We start from the raw sequence: 16,183 nt of genomic DNA, 5'->3' as shown, positions 1-16,183 counted from the left end.
TATAGTGTGATGCTAGTAGCTATGGCATTGGGGTTGTTTTGCTTCAGGAGCATGGAGTAATTGCATTTGAGAGCCGTAAGCTTACAGATAAGGAAATGGCCATGAATGTTTATGACCAAGAGATGTTAGCTATCTTGCATGCAATCAAGAAGTGGCATCATTACTTATATGGCAGCCGATTCAGAGTACATAGTGATCACAGGGTACTCAAGTATTTCCTTACTCAGTCAAATCTCACTCCAAAGCAACGTCGTTGGGTAGCTACATTACAAAATTATGATTTTGACATCACTCATACAAGGGGCAAATATAACATAGTGGCTGATTCTCTTTCTCGTATGTGGGCCTGCAAAGTTTCAGCTATGATAGAATTACATAATGACTGGATTGAAGAATTATAGGAGGCCTATCTTTTAGATGAGGAATTCAGCCAAATCTTTCAGAAATTACAGCAAGGTCTTATGGAAGAAAACTCGCATTACCAGCTTAAAAATGGTCTTACTTGGTGGAAAGGCAAGATTGTTATTCCCTCTACTTCTTCTTTTAAGCGAAAAATTATGGAGGAGTTACATTCTTCGCCTCTAGTTGGACACTTAGGAGTTTTCAAGACCTATGATAGGATCAGTAAAAGCTTTTATTGGAAAGGACTGTGGAAAGATATCAAGGACTTTGTTATGAAGTGTATGCCTTGTCAGCAAAAAAGGACATCACCCATAAGCCAGGAGATTTGTTATAGCCATTGCCTATTCCTACGGGTAAATGGACTCATATTACTATGGATTTCATTACTGGCTTACCTACTACCAAGAAGGGATGGAATAGTATTTATGTGGTCGTAGACAGACTCACCAAGGCAGCTCATTTTATTCCAACCAAGATTCAGTTTACTGCTTCTCAAGTGGCCAACCAGTTTATGGAGCATATTTTTAGACTACATGGATTATCGCAGGTGATTGTCCATGATAGAGACTCAAAATTTATGAGTAACTTTTGGCAGGCGGTATTTACATCTATGGGCACTAAATTGGCTCCATCTACGGCTTATCATCCTTAAACTGATGGACATACAGAGTTAATAAATGGTTGGAGACTTATCTTCGCCATTTTTGCTATGATGTCCAAAACTCATGGGATTCTTGGTTACACTTGGCTGAGTTTGCTTATAACAATTCCACTCATGCGAGCATAGGAGTTTCACCCTTTGAGGCTTTGTATGGTTACAAGGTGCCCTTACCCACAGTCATCTTTAATGAAAAGATCAATCCTCATGGAAAGGAGGATTTGGAAAGAATGCATACCCTTCTTCAGCAATGCAAGGTGAATCTAAGGAAGGCTTAAGATCAAATGAAGATGTTTGATGGATCTAGTAATAAGCTTGCCCATAGGTTTTATGGCCCTTACTGGATTCTCAAGCGAATTGGAGATTTGGCATACAAATTAGAACTTTCATCTTCTACAAAGATTCATAACGTCTTCCATGTTAGTCAGCTCAAGCCCTATTATGGTGATCCAGTGGATATAGTTGATGAGATGCCACCCATTGATGAAGATGGTCTTATTCAGTACATCCCAGAGGCTGTTATAGGTCAGTGTGAAAAGAAGCTTCGATCACGTTCTATTGTGGAATATTTGATCAAATGGAGAGGTTTACCACCTAAAGAGGCTTCTTGGAGACTTGATTCTATATTGGATGAGTATCCATACTTGCGAGAGACATTGGTGGCTGAAGCCTATTGCTTATGGAGCTAGTAATGATGCAGATTGGTTCAGGACAGCACGCTGTTTTAGAATAGTTTTTATCGTGCCTAATTTTCAGAGTTAACTATCTATATGGGCTTAAAGTACTCTTCAAGAGCTTTGTTTTGATATATGGTATGTCCCATTTGGACACTCCTATCAAAAGTTATGGCAGATTTGGTCCAGCAGGGTCTGTTTACTCAGCAAGCTGTGCGGAATTATTTGTTGAAGACTTTATGACTCCATTTGCTTCTGAAGTATTCCAAATCCTGTATATAGCTAGGGCTTATTTTTGTTCTTCAATTTCAGCTTATGTAGTGATCGTATTTCATTCAATTCCCATTTGTAAAGTTGTAAAAACAGAGTAGTACTCTGTTCTATCCATCTTTTTCTAGACGTTATCAGATTTGTTTTTGAGGACAAAAACTTTTGGGAAGGGATGGATTGTAAGAAGTTGGGAATAACAAATTAGTGTAATAACATTGATATTATGCCATGTCACACTGACATTGGTATAAAAGGAGAGGAGATGTAATTTTTCACATGTTTTTGACACATTAATACAATTACAGACTTTCTCTCCCTTCTTGCTCAAATAGCTTCTATAGCTTCCCCTTCTTTCCTGCCTTTCTCTCTCTAAATCTAGTCTTTCTCTCTCCTCGACACTCTTCTTCTCTCTCTTCCTGCAGTCTTTCTCTCTCTTCTGCAGTCTTGTCTCTCCTCTTTCTCTCTCTCTAGTTCTCTCTCTGACAATAATGTAAGGTTTAATAAATATTAGAAAATTAAAACCCTTTCTACCCCATTGTAAAGAGCTAGATCGCTATCCCTTCTATCACAATTACATTACAAACTTTGGCCTTTGTAGATGGTGCCAAAACTTGTTGCATGCTTTTCTTTTATTGAGATTTGCAGAGGATAAACCGTGTAAAATTTCTAAGGATCAATATTTGCAATCATAACTCCTCAATCATTAATCTATGCATAATTATGAGTAGAAAAATTTTAAAAATATCTAACCACATTGGAATGTGACAAAAATTTGCAATTACACCCATGAGGTGGCCAGTTGCATACATGTCTTTCATGGAAGAAACCATACCAAAAAGTGCTTAGGACAATGTTTGATATCTTGAGCCATTTTCTTGGTAGGAAAATGACTCTAGATGCTAGCTTCACAACATCATTTTTTGATGGAAAAAAAAGTATGAGTGACCATCTCATGAGTGCATGAGTAAAGTTTTGCATTGTGATAAAAGTTAAAGATCTTACAATCATATGAAAATGGTTCTAGGTGCCTGATTTAGGTATAAGGTCCTTTTGATATTTCTTTTTATAAAATAAAATAGTTAAGCTATTGACCACCTCACAAGTGCACATGTGAAGTTTCATCACATTATAAGAAAGAATGAGAGCTTTGTAATTAAATGATAGATTGTAAATGTGAAATTTCATTTAATAATTTTAAGATATAAAAGGGCTAATAATTCATGCTTCTTTTCATTTTCCTTATTATTGTCATTCTTTCCTCCATTCTAGTATCCTCAACTTTCATCTTTTCTCCATCCTTGATGCCAGGAGGCATATTTCACGATGGATTCCGTGCCACGGTGGATTCCGTGAGGTTTTACGGTGGATTCTATAAACTTTTATTACCGGGGCTCATACACAAAGTGGATTCTTTGTGCGAGAAGTCGATGGGGACGCCTATCCTTTTCGGGCGTTTTGCTAATTTAGTGTGTACATGGGTGATTCCATAGCAGGTGATTCCACAAAATACATATTAAATTAATAAACGTTTATGAGTTTAGAGTGCGCACTCGTGATAAATTAAGGTTAGGATTGATTTCTAACCAATTGATTTATTTATGTAGCTGAAGACTGGTAGGTATTCACTTTTGTCAGTTTAATTGTATTATTTTACTAATGATTGTGAATGCTTCATTTGATGTGTAGAGATAGCAGCAGTGGCAGTGGAAAGCATTGGAGGATAGCGTGTATTCGAGTTATCATCAATATTTTGATGGGCGCATACCTTAGGCATGGCGCCTATATTTTGTCGCGCCTATTTATCAAGGAGTTTGATATTTATTTATTATTTTTGTATGCGCATAGGCGCACGATTTAGATATTTGTATTTGGACATTGTATTTGGGTACGCCTGACTTCTTGGGTGCCCATTAGCTTTATTTCTATTTGGCACAAAAGCAAACTCAAAAGCCAAAAGCGTGATATTTTGTAATTTGGGCTATTATTTGAGCTTGAAGATGATTAATACATAAAATATATGCTTTGTGGAGCGCTCACACAAGGCATGGGGGGAGATTGCACCCAATTGGTCTCTTGTTCATGTCGTGCATGCTTTCTACATTGATTTGTGTGCAAAAAGTAGAGTTCTTTTATTCTTAGGGACCTTCTGACGCTCACTACGCACACTTACGACATCTAATATGTGCACCAGTGGTATCAGAGCAAAGCTGAGATCGAGAGCTTCCAATCGCTTACCATCTTGCGCGAAGGCGGAGCTCCTAGAACGATGAAGCTCTACAGTCAGTTTCATCATGAACGGTCGATATGGGTGAATTCCTAGTGGTCAAGAACCCCTATCTGCAGCCTTTGATTGTGAAGGACTGGCCTGAGGAGGCGGAGGACCACTTCTACATCTCCTTCTTTAGGATGTTTTTTTTTCCCCAACAGTCATAGTAAGCTCCATAGCTACAAAGTTAAAAAGCTTTATCTCAAAGTTCATTAAGCTTAGTAGTAAGCTTAATAATAAAGCTTAAAGCCCCACAAAATTGACGTCTGTGAACGCGGCACCTCAGCGTCAAAATCGACGCAAAAAACGGCCCCCCCTCAAAATTCATCGACAATCAGTTTAAGACTTCTTAAGCCTAAGTCACTTAAGCTTTGAAAAAGCTTAATCACTCAAGTCCTCAAGTTTGCTTATTTCTGCAAGTCCTGCAAGTCACAGAGGATCAAAACAGACTTATCTCAATTACTCCCATAAAGACTGTTCTTGCGCAGAAGCACAGAGTTCATTTATTGCTCTCTGGAAGACTCTATTCACACATGCAGACTTGCTGAACTAGTTTCAGCAAACACAGAAGGTCATACACAGTTTCTATGAAAACAACAAATTCCGCAACCGCAAAAGACAAAGACCGTAAAAGCCAAACAAAAATTTATAAGCCTTGTATACCCGACTTTGAGCTACGCTCATCTCGCTAATCAGATTTCGAGAGAGTGAGGTCTTTTGGATTTTTACAGGATGACGGAACAAAATATGGACGATTTAATGATTGAAGGTGATCTTCCCGAACCTATGATGGAACAAAAATTGGATTTGATTATGATGCAGCTTGATGAAGAATGAAGAGCCCGACAAGCTTTGCAAGTTCAATTGGCCAATTTGCAACGATCTACCACCAACAAAGATGGACCGCAACCCGAAGATCTTATATGACGTACCATCGATGTGACGCTCGAAGTTCAATCCATCTGCAAAGAAACAAAGATAAGTAAAATAAACTTCAAATTTCATACTTTCAATGGATCTCGAGATGGAAAGACTGTACTTGCATTTATCAATCAGTTTGATGATTACTTTCATGAAGAGACATATGCTGAGAAAGACAAAATTAAATGTGTCACTAATCATTTAGTCAATCGAGCATCTCTATGGTGGATTGTGGTTCGCAAGAGCATTGATTGTCCCACTACCTGGGAGAGTTTCCAAAAGAAGTTTTTGCAGAATTTCCTTCCTCCTCAATTCCATCAAAAAGCCATAAAGCAATGGGATCTTCTACATCAAAGAGATCGTGAACCTATTTCCCAATACACTGAATGTTTTTGAATGCCCTATTGCAACTACGCATGCTCCAAGATGTACCTGAAGTGACTTACAAATGCAAGTTTATGTCTGGCTTACTTGGACATTTCTATGCTGAAGTCAATATGTTCAAGCCAACAACCCTTGAAGATGTAATTTCTTTGGCTCATGACACTGAAGACAAGATTCAAGGAAGAGACAAGTGTCCACAACAATTTCAAGCTAATGGTAACTATGGTTCCAAGCAATTCAATTCAAATTTTAGAAGATTCAATCAAAGTCGTTTTCTTCCATCTTCATTCCATAAGTCTTGGACACGACCACCTACTTTACCATCAAATACCAATCCAAACCTGAAGCCATCCTCATAGCCAAATCCCAATATTCCTAGACTTCCTGCCATTGCCAACAATGTATCTAAAGCCAAACCTATAGTTTGTTACAAATGCCATCAACCTGGACATCTAGTAGCCAATTGCCAATCGAAAAAGCCACCTGTCCATATCAATTATCTTGGAGCAATGGAAGATGAAGAACGTGAGGAAATGCCTGACTTTACAGAAGATGATGACGACATTGGTACTACTTCAGATACTTTGCCAGGTATGCCAACTCCACATTCTTTGTTGACAATGAAATGTTTTGTGCATAGTAAAGAAAAGATTATTTTGCATGATGATGGTAGCACACATGATTTTATTTCTGCAAAATTTGTGAAAGAATTGAATTTACAAACTGTTTCTACACATTATTGCATATAAACAATTTCTTGCTCAATTTAAAGATTGTTTTGCTGATGATTTACCACCTGGACTACTACCTTCATGTCCTGAAGATCAAAAAATAGATTTAATTCCTGGTACACAACCACCATGTAAAGCACCATATAGGCATAACCAAATTGAATAGAAAGAAATTCAAAATCAAGTAGAAGAATTGCTTAACAGAGGATTAATTAGACCTAGTAGTTCTCCATTTGGTGCACCTGTTTTATTAGTAAAGAAGAAGAATAGTACTTATCACATGTGCATTGATTATCGTATCTTGAATAAAATTACAGTTAAGAATAGATATCCAATTTCTAGGGTAGATGATCTTATGGATAAACTACAAGGTTCTGCCATATTCAGTAAGATAGATATTAAATCTGGTTATCATCAAGTAAGATTGGATAAATCTGATATATTCAAAACTGCAATTAGAACACAATTTGGACATTATGAATTTCTAGTGATGCCTTTCGGTCTAACTAATGTACCTGCTACATTTAGTCCAATGATGAATCGCATATTCTTGAAATATTAGCATTGTGTTATAGTATTCTTTGATGATATATTGGTATTCAGTAAAAATGAGAATGAGCATTATGAACATCTGTCTTTAGTTTTCAAGTTGTTAAAAGATAATCAATTGTATGCTAATCCAGAAAAGAGTGAATTCTTTTAAACAGAAATTGAATATCTAGGTCACATTGTTTCATCAGAAGGTATTAACCCTAAAAAGATAGAAGCAATTTTAAATTGGCCCATACCCAAAAATGTGCATGAGTTACGTTCTTTTCTAGGTCTTGCTAGTTTTTACAGAAATTTTATGTGAAATTTTTCATTACTTGCTTTGCCTCTAACTAAACTTTTAAAGAAGGGTATTGTTTATAACTGGACTGACAATAAACAAAAATCTTTTGATTTATTGAAACATGCATTAACCCATGCTCCTGTATTACAACTACCTGATTTCAATAGACCATTCTTTTTAGTAGTTACTGATGCTAGTGGATCTGGAATAGGAGCTGTTCTTATGCAAGATAATCATCCCATAGCCTATTCTAGTTGCAAACTGAAACCATCTGAACTTAAATATTCTACATATGATAAAGAATTACTAGCTGTAGTACAAGCCTTATGCCAATGGAAACATTATTTAATGGGTTCTGAATTTATGATCAAGACTGACCAACAAAGTATTAGACATCTCCTTAGTCAACCCCAAATATCTGACAGACATATCAAATGGGCAGATCTCATTCAGAGTTTTCATCCCCTTATACAATATCAACCAGGAAAAGAGAATGTAGTAGCCGACGCTTTAAGTAGAAGACCGACAATTCATAATATCTCTATCATATCATTTGATTCCCTTATCTCTATGAAAGATACTTATTATCAGGATATTACTTTTCAAGCTGATTGGAATAAATTAGTTGCAAATAATTGGATTCCTATTGATTCACTGTCTTACAATAATGGATTCATGTTTTATGAAAAGAGATTATGTGTGACAATTCCATTTAGATCTTTTGTTTTGAATGAGATTCATTGTCCTCCATATCAAGGTCATAGAGGTATTATATCTACTTTGCGTACATTGAATGAATATTTTTATTGGCCACATATGGACACTGATGTATCTAACTTCGTTTCTGAATGTTTAGTTTGTCAACGAGTTAAAAGACACCATGGTAAACAGTATGGTTTATTGATGCCATTATTTATCCCATCACGACCATGGGAATAGATTTCTATGGATTTTATTACTGGTTTACCGAATACTAAAGCTAACCATGATATGATTTGGATTGTTGTAGGCAGGTTTAGCAAACAAGCATATTTCATTCCATGCAAGAAAACTCTAACTGCATCTCAAGCAGCTCAATTGTTTTTGAAAACTGTGTTTACTAATCATGGTTTACCAAAAGTTATTATTTTCAATCGTGATTCTAGATTTTGTAATAATTTTTGGATTACTTTGTTTGCTAACTTAGGAACAAAGATTGATTTTTCATCTGCATTTCATCCTGAAACAAATGGTCAAACAGAAGCTACTAACAGTACTATTTTAGATCTTTTGCATGCTTATACTATTTCTAAACCACATACATGGGATGCATATCTACATTTACTTCAATTTGCATATAACAATACACCACATACATCTACAAAGAAAGCACCATTTGAAGTTATTTATGGTTATAGATTGTCTACACCTGTTGCATCATTATCAAATAAAATTCAAACTGCTGATGATATTGCTAACATGCACGCTATTATTTTTGATGAAGTTAAAGATATGATTGCAAAAGCCCATCAATCATATACAAAACAAGCAAATAAGAAAAGACATGCCATGAATTTTAAAGTTGATGACTATGTTTGGTTACGTATAGAAAAACGTAGATTACAAAGTGTAGATAAACACCCAGTTGTGAAATTAGCACCTAGATTCTATGGATCATTCAAGATCATTCACAAAATCAATGATAATGCATTTAAACTAGAACTACCACCACATTGGAAAATTCACAACACCTTTCATATTAGTTTATTACGACCCTTTAGAGGCCAATTACCTGTACACCCTGTCTATGAAAACCCACCTTTGCTAGATGAAGGGATTGAAATCCTTGAGCCTGAAGCTACCACCACATTGAACTACCACCACATTGGAAAATTCACAACAACTTTCATATTATTTTATTACGACCCATTAGAGGCCAATTACATGTACACCCTGTCTATGAAAACCCATCTTTGCTAGATGAAGAGACTAAAATCCTTGAGCCTGAAGCTATTATAGATACTGACTTTATGACCACAAGAACTGGCCGTAGATATTCTAGATATTTGGTCAAGTTTAAAAACCATCCCGTTGAAGAGGCCCAATGGATGCACACTAGAGACTTAAATGCTTTCCCCACTCTGTTAGCTCCACATTGAGCTAATAGCATATGAGGACAATTGCTATCCCATCCCGGGGGTACGATGCTAGGAGGCATATTTTACGGTGGATTCCGTGAGGTTTTACGGTGGATTATGTAAACTTTTATTACCGGGGCTCATACACAAAGTGGATTCTTTGTGCGAGAAGTCGATGGGGACGCCTATCCTTTTCAGGCGTTTTGTTAATTTAGTGTGTACATGGGTGATTCCATAACGGGTGATTTCGCAAAATACATATTAAATTAATAAACGTTTATGAGTTTAGAGTGCGCACTCGTGATAAATTAAGGTTAGGATTGATTTCTAACCAATTGATTTATTTATGTAGCTGAAGACTACTAGGTATTCACTTTTGTCGGTTTAATTGTATTATTTTACTAACGATTGTGAATGCTTCAGTTGATGTGTAGAGATAGCAGCAGTGGCAGTGGAAAGCATTGGAGGATAGTGTGTATTATAGTTATCATCAATATTTTGATGGGCGCATACCTTAAGCATGGCACCTATATTTTGTGGCGCCTATTTATCCAGGCGTTTGATATTTATTTATTATTTTTGTATGCGCATGGGCGCACGATTTAGATATTTGTATTTGGACATTGTATTTGGGTACGCCTGACTTCTTGGGTGCCCATTAGCTTTATTTCTATTTGGCATAAAAGCAAACTCAAAAGCCAAAAGCGTGATATTTTGTAATTTGGGCTATTATTTGAGCTTGAAGATGATTAATACATAAAATACATGCTTTGTGGAGCGCTCACACAAGGCATGGGGGGAGATTGCACCCAATTGGTCTCTTGTTCATGTCATGCATGCTTTCTACATTGATTTGTGTGCAAAAAGTAGAGTTCTTTTGTTCTTGGGGACCTTCTGACGCTCACTACGCGTGCTAATGGCATCCAATCTGTGCACCAATCCTACTCTTCTCAAGCTTGTTGGCTTGTTGCATGGTATGCACTAAGCAAGTTATTCATCACTTTCCACCAAAGAAAACTCATTTGATACTACCTAAAGTACAACTCAAAGTTGCAATATCCTCCCTTACCCAATAGACATGACCACATAAGAAGAGAAGATGGCAACCATATATAATGTTCTTAAGTATGATGAGATATATGTGCCAAGGGTATGAGTTATTCCACCTCTTAGAGGTAGAGTTAAAAAACAATCTCTTTTCCACCGAGATAATGAAATCATTTCAAGAGTAGTACTAGTCTAGGCATAGGTCAAAAGCAATCCCTTATCTACATAGATCAAAAGGGATGCTATTATCAAATCCATCTTTCGGATCATAGAGCTCATTCATCTCATCTCCATAGTCCATACAAATTCATAGTCAAGATCCTTAAGCACTAATATATTATTGGTATTTCCATTGTTATATTTACATTTTGAAGGGTGGTCTGGATTATACGTCTTACCACAATTGAAAAGAAGTAATTTCTCCTTATGCTTCTTGTAAAACTCCATTGGAATTAACTTGTCATTATTAGAAGGAGAAGTAGATGGTAAATTTATTTAGATTGTGACTTTATTTCATCATATTGGGTTCCTATCTTAGCACCGTTGGAGGTCTTGAAAGTTATTCCATGCTAGCTAGCATTGTAAGGTGGATAGGTAGGACATTTCCGATTGCTACAAGACACATAGTCACCTCAACAAGTTCACCCAAATTGTCCCTATTTTATGGCAGCTTTGGTCTATCCAAATGAATACTGAATGTTTACATGTTTTCTATATTTATAAGCATACCCCTCAACTAACTCTATTTCCATGAAGAGTGTGGACGGTCTTTGAGCATAGCATTTGTTGAAAGACTAAGCTCTTGTCCATAAATGTATTTGTGCAACTTTGCAATGTCACTAACACTCTCTACATACATTGTGAAGTTCAAGAGTTGATTGGTATACTCTCTTACTATCATACTTCTTTGATCAAGTTGATACCATCTTCTAGTCAAATTTTCTTTCTCAAAGGGAGACACAAACACTTGGGCTATTTGAGTTTTAAACACTTTCCAACCATGAATTTTGAGTTGACACCATCTTCTAGTCAAATTTTATTTCTCAAAGGGAGACACAAACACTTGGGCTATTTGAGTTTAAACTCTTTCCAACCATGAATTTTTTAAATTTTCCTCTTCACATGTTTCCACCATGTATGTGAAAAACCTTCTAAGTGAAGAGTAGAAAAATGTATTTTTTATTTATTTGACCTTGGATAAATATCAAAGTAAGACTCAAGCTTTGAGGTCCATTGTTCTAGATTAGATGGGGAAGATGAATGCCTAATGTATTTGGTCATGACAATCTTATCATAGAGTTTTCTCTTAATGGATTCTTGCCATCTATTAGAAGTTTGATGATGCTAGTACAAAGAACTTCCATTGACATTATTAAAGAAACTCCTCTAATATGCAAGCTAAAATCTCTCTATAGTTGGATGTACTCTTATTCCTTGAGACTTTGCTGCATGGATACTTGCAATGGATTCTTGATTTTGTGTGAGAAGGTTCTCCAACCTTGTAGCTATTGTTAGGAATGACTTTTCTTCCAATTGTACATGGCTATGACTTCAAGTTTATAGGTTGAAATGGCTATCTTCCTTTACACTTATCTCTCCTTACCAACCAATTACATTGCTACTACAATTGAGATATTTTCTTTGTTAGCCTATCCAAGGAATCTTTGGTGTATTAGACCATGTAATCAACTACCTCCTTGGTTTATGCAATTGAATGGGCCATATGTAAAACCACATGGTCAAAGTTTGATACCAATGTATTATCAAATGTCAAGTCTCATAATTACACAAAGTTGCATTAAGAGTGCAATAAGCCCCATACTCTTGTGACTCCCTTTGTTTTGTTCATGTAAATAATCATTTGTTTTATTTTTATCTCTCTTCCTTGTCATTTTTATGTGTTGTCCAACTAGACTTGCTATTTAAAAAATGGCAATAACTTTTGATACCAATATCCAAATGATGTACTTTCTGATTCAAATTGAAGCTAAAGATGTCCTCTTCAAGATGAACTATCAAAATTATCATTAAAATCAGACAATAATATTTTGAAACTATTTTTCTATGCATGTTCATAATTGTCCATCACCCTATAAGTACTTGATTTTAGATTAAAAAACCACCTCGAAGCCCCTTTTAAGGTCTCTAAGCCCTATACCAACCATTGTAGGGCCTATAGACATTGAATGCAATCCACTTGCATGGGCTCAATAACACCCTACAATACCCTAAAGTACATATAAACTACTTAAAAATGGCCCAAAATTCCATGTTTCACCTATAACCTATTATCCAATGCCTATGGGAACCTGCAAAATCCCTATAGGGATATGCAAATGTCATGTTTTTTTGTCCAAGATTGTGACTTCAATTCTCCACATGCTATACTTGTGTGAGTGATAAAGTGGTATTTTTGGCTCCCTACATGGGCTCTGAGACTCGAGGAGTGTGTTAATTTCCTCTTCAAGTTGGGTTGTGCACCCCTTTGAGATCTGGGACATAGGGAAGGGTCACCTCTTTTTTATCTCGTACCTCAATTGGCATCCACATTTTCCTCATTGCTACTTGAACATTGTAGGAGCATAATATTCTAAAAATTCAAGATAAAATGCATTGACCCAAACTAAAGCTTTTAACTTTGATGATGTGAAGGGATTGAATGGAAATAAGGGATCAAGAAAAATAATTGCATTAGAAAATTAGTAACTCATTGAATGCTAACATACCCTTTACAAATTTCTTTTGGGAATGGTAATTGGTTCAAGCACAACAATTCAGAGGTTATGCAATCTATGAGTAAAAATTATGAACAAGAGCTTGATTTTAGAAGAATGATTCTAAGTATTGCGCTACATATTCCCTATATATCAATGAAGAGGCAATTTCACATATGTAAGAAATGAATTTGGGCCTATGAATGGACTAATCTCTCTTTAACAAGTGGATGTTGGCTTGAAGTAAGTGGAATTAGAGGTATTTTAAGAGAAATATGTAGTACAATACCTCTTCCATAGAAGCTTGAAGCTTGAAGAACCAAATATAATCAATACTTAGCTGCATAGCTCCAAGAATAGCTCCCAAATGCTCAACAAGCTTCAATGTCATATAATGACCAATCACAATTGCTTGAAACTCAATGGATTTTGAATCTTCAAGGGCCTTAATGCCTTAATTATTCTTGAGTGCTCAGTGATGAAAAATTGAAGCCTTCTAACAAAATCCCCAAATCCGCCCTCCATAATGGCTCCTTAATAACAAATGAACTCCAGTACTACTTGCAATCTTGACCAATGTTGGAATAAAAAAGTTGTAGAAGAACCTCATGACCAAAATAGAGACGAATCCTTTGAATATTGAAATCTTGAAGAAGATTTAATGGTTGTTGTGGTAATATTAGGGTCTCAAGAGAGTGAAATGCTTGAAGAAGTTAAGAGAAAAATTTCATTCGCTAATAAATAAGTAGGATTCTTGTTTTTAATTTATTGAGCAAGAAGCACAAGAGCTTTATCATGACTACATGGCTGATTTGAGAGAAGCAAAACTATTTTAAGCAACCCAAAATGTGCTAATTGCATCTATTGATTACATGGCCTACTTATGTTCATTATGGTGTTTAATATTCTCCTTAGAATGCAAGGAAGGCCTATCTGAAGCTCCAAGTTGACAATGGTTGAAGATCAATAGGGATAATAGAGATTTCCTGTTATAACTCTCATGGAAGCTTCAAAGAGACTTGAAGAAGAAGCTCTCTCAAAGAAGTAATTAATACTAAGACTTCTACTAATTCTTTAAGTCACTTTTAAGAAGTATTATCTAAAAATTGCTTAGAAATTGGTAAAGACCTACCATTTTAGCCATCTTGTCTCCAAAGTTGTCAAAATATCCCTTTGTAGCCTTTAAGAAGGCCTATCTTCTTCTTGTAAAGGACTATTGGTCACTATCATGCTCCCTTGAAGATCTATACCTAAGTGGCCATGGATTTTCTAACTAAAAAAATGGAGAAAATAGGATTGAGAATGGACAAAAGAACTATGGATTTTGTATCACTTATCAACAAGGAGACTGAGAGGGGGGCAAAGATTGCAAAAAGAAAGAAAGAGGAGAGAGAAAGTCTAGACAAGGAGAGAGAAATACTAGAAATGGAGAGAGAAAAATAAAGAAGCAATGAAAACTGTAAGAGAAGATGAGATGCAAAAGATTATCTTTGTTATTACTAAATGATGTTGAAAAATGAGACTTTTACATCTTATATACCTACCAATGTGGCTGACATTATTTTCTTATTATTAATAATTTTCCTCTCTATTTTTCCTCTTTTCTCTCCATTACACATTGATATTGTTTTGGTTTTTGATTGATTGAAGCAATTACAAAAGATCACCATGGACTTCTCTCAATTATACATGGAGTTTTGAGTGACGGACAACTCATACATCTATAGGGTATTCAAAGCAAAGTAGATTTCTAGCTTATCATAGCAAAGGAATTCAAGAAAGAGTTTAAAAAGTAGTCTCAAATCTTTGTGTTGCATCTCAACAAGGAGACTATAAATTAGTCTAAGAATCGAGGAGAGAATTTATCACTTAGAGTTATTTTGGAAAATACAAAAACTTATCCCAAGTGCCTATAACCCTTCCTCCTAAAAGAACAATGGGTTATCCTATATTGATTTAGAGCCCAACTCAAAGATTGTAAGAGAGAGGCTTGAGAGGAGAGAGAAAATAGAAGAAGAGAGTGATGCAATTAAAGCTATAGAGAAGAAGGTAGAAGCTAAAGAAAATTGTTGCTACTTAATGATGATGGAAAAGATAATCCTTTTACATCTAATACACTTATGGCAATGTGGTTAGAGCATTTTTCACTTATTTTGTCAAAAATATTAGGGTCTCTTACACTTTATTACAATCCATCCTCAACCAAATGTTTTTTCCCAAAAAAATAAGAATTGGGCTTATTACAAGTAATTTCACAATGGAGATGTAGATTACTACTATGTTATAATAATGATTATAAGCATGAAATAATATTAAAAAGTCTTCATGAAATAGATTGGATTTGAAGTAGATGTAAGAGATGGAAAATAGGATATATAGGGGTAGGTATAAAAGGAGAAGGTATGAATCATTTTGTAACAAGTTTTTCATCCAGTTTTAACATTAGTACAAGTATCTTCTCTTGTTTCATATTTCTCTTTTTGTCCTTTCATGGCTGCCAACCATCTCTTTCCTACTTTCCTGTCTTTCTCTCTCCATTTCTAGTCTTTCCCTCCACTAGAATTTCTCTCACTTTTGCACTTCATCTCCCTTCTACAAACTTGTCTCTCCTCTTTCTCTCTCTCCAATTAACTTCTTGACAAGTGGTATTAGAGCTTAGGCTTTTGGTCCATTTAATTTCCTCATTTTAGACATAATTTTCTCAAAATTTCCACCATTAAATCTTGGACAATAGGTATAGGAGCCACATGGCAAGGACTTGTAGGAGTTCTACTTGGAGCAGAGTCTAAACTTGAGGCTTTGACAAATATCTTGGAGAGATTTGGCCAAAATGTGGCCAAAAACTATAGCTAAAACGGCTAGTCATGCATCCATTACAAGCTATTTTGAAGGTAACTTGGTAAAATAGGGGTTAACCGGACTTAAGAGAAGAATAAACTCTTGTTATTTTTTGGAAAAGAGCTTCTCCTTCTTCATGTCTATGACTTCCATGGAACCATCAGCCTTCAACTTCATCTTTCTCCATGAATCTTGCCTCTCTCCCAACAATGGATTGTGTAGAAGGCTTCTAGGCATCAAGTACAATAAGTTGCATACCATTTTGTCATGTCTTGGTGGTGCCACATCAGTAGAAGAACATCTCAAAATTTTGCGTTGATTTGCTATCG

The sequence above is a fragment of the Lygodium microphyllum genome, chromosome 11 (genome assembly GCF_053477565.2).
Source record: "Lygodium microphyllum isolate KBCC chromosome 11, Lygodium_microphyllum_v1.1.10, whole genome shotgun sequence".
Classification (NCBI taxonomy): Eukaryota; Viridiplantae; Streptophyta; class Polypodiopsida; order Schizaeales; family Lygodiaceae; genus Lygodium; species Lygodium microphyllum.
This window is presented reverse-complemented; position numbering follows the sequence as displayed.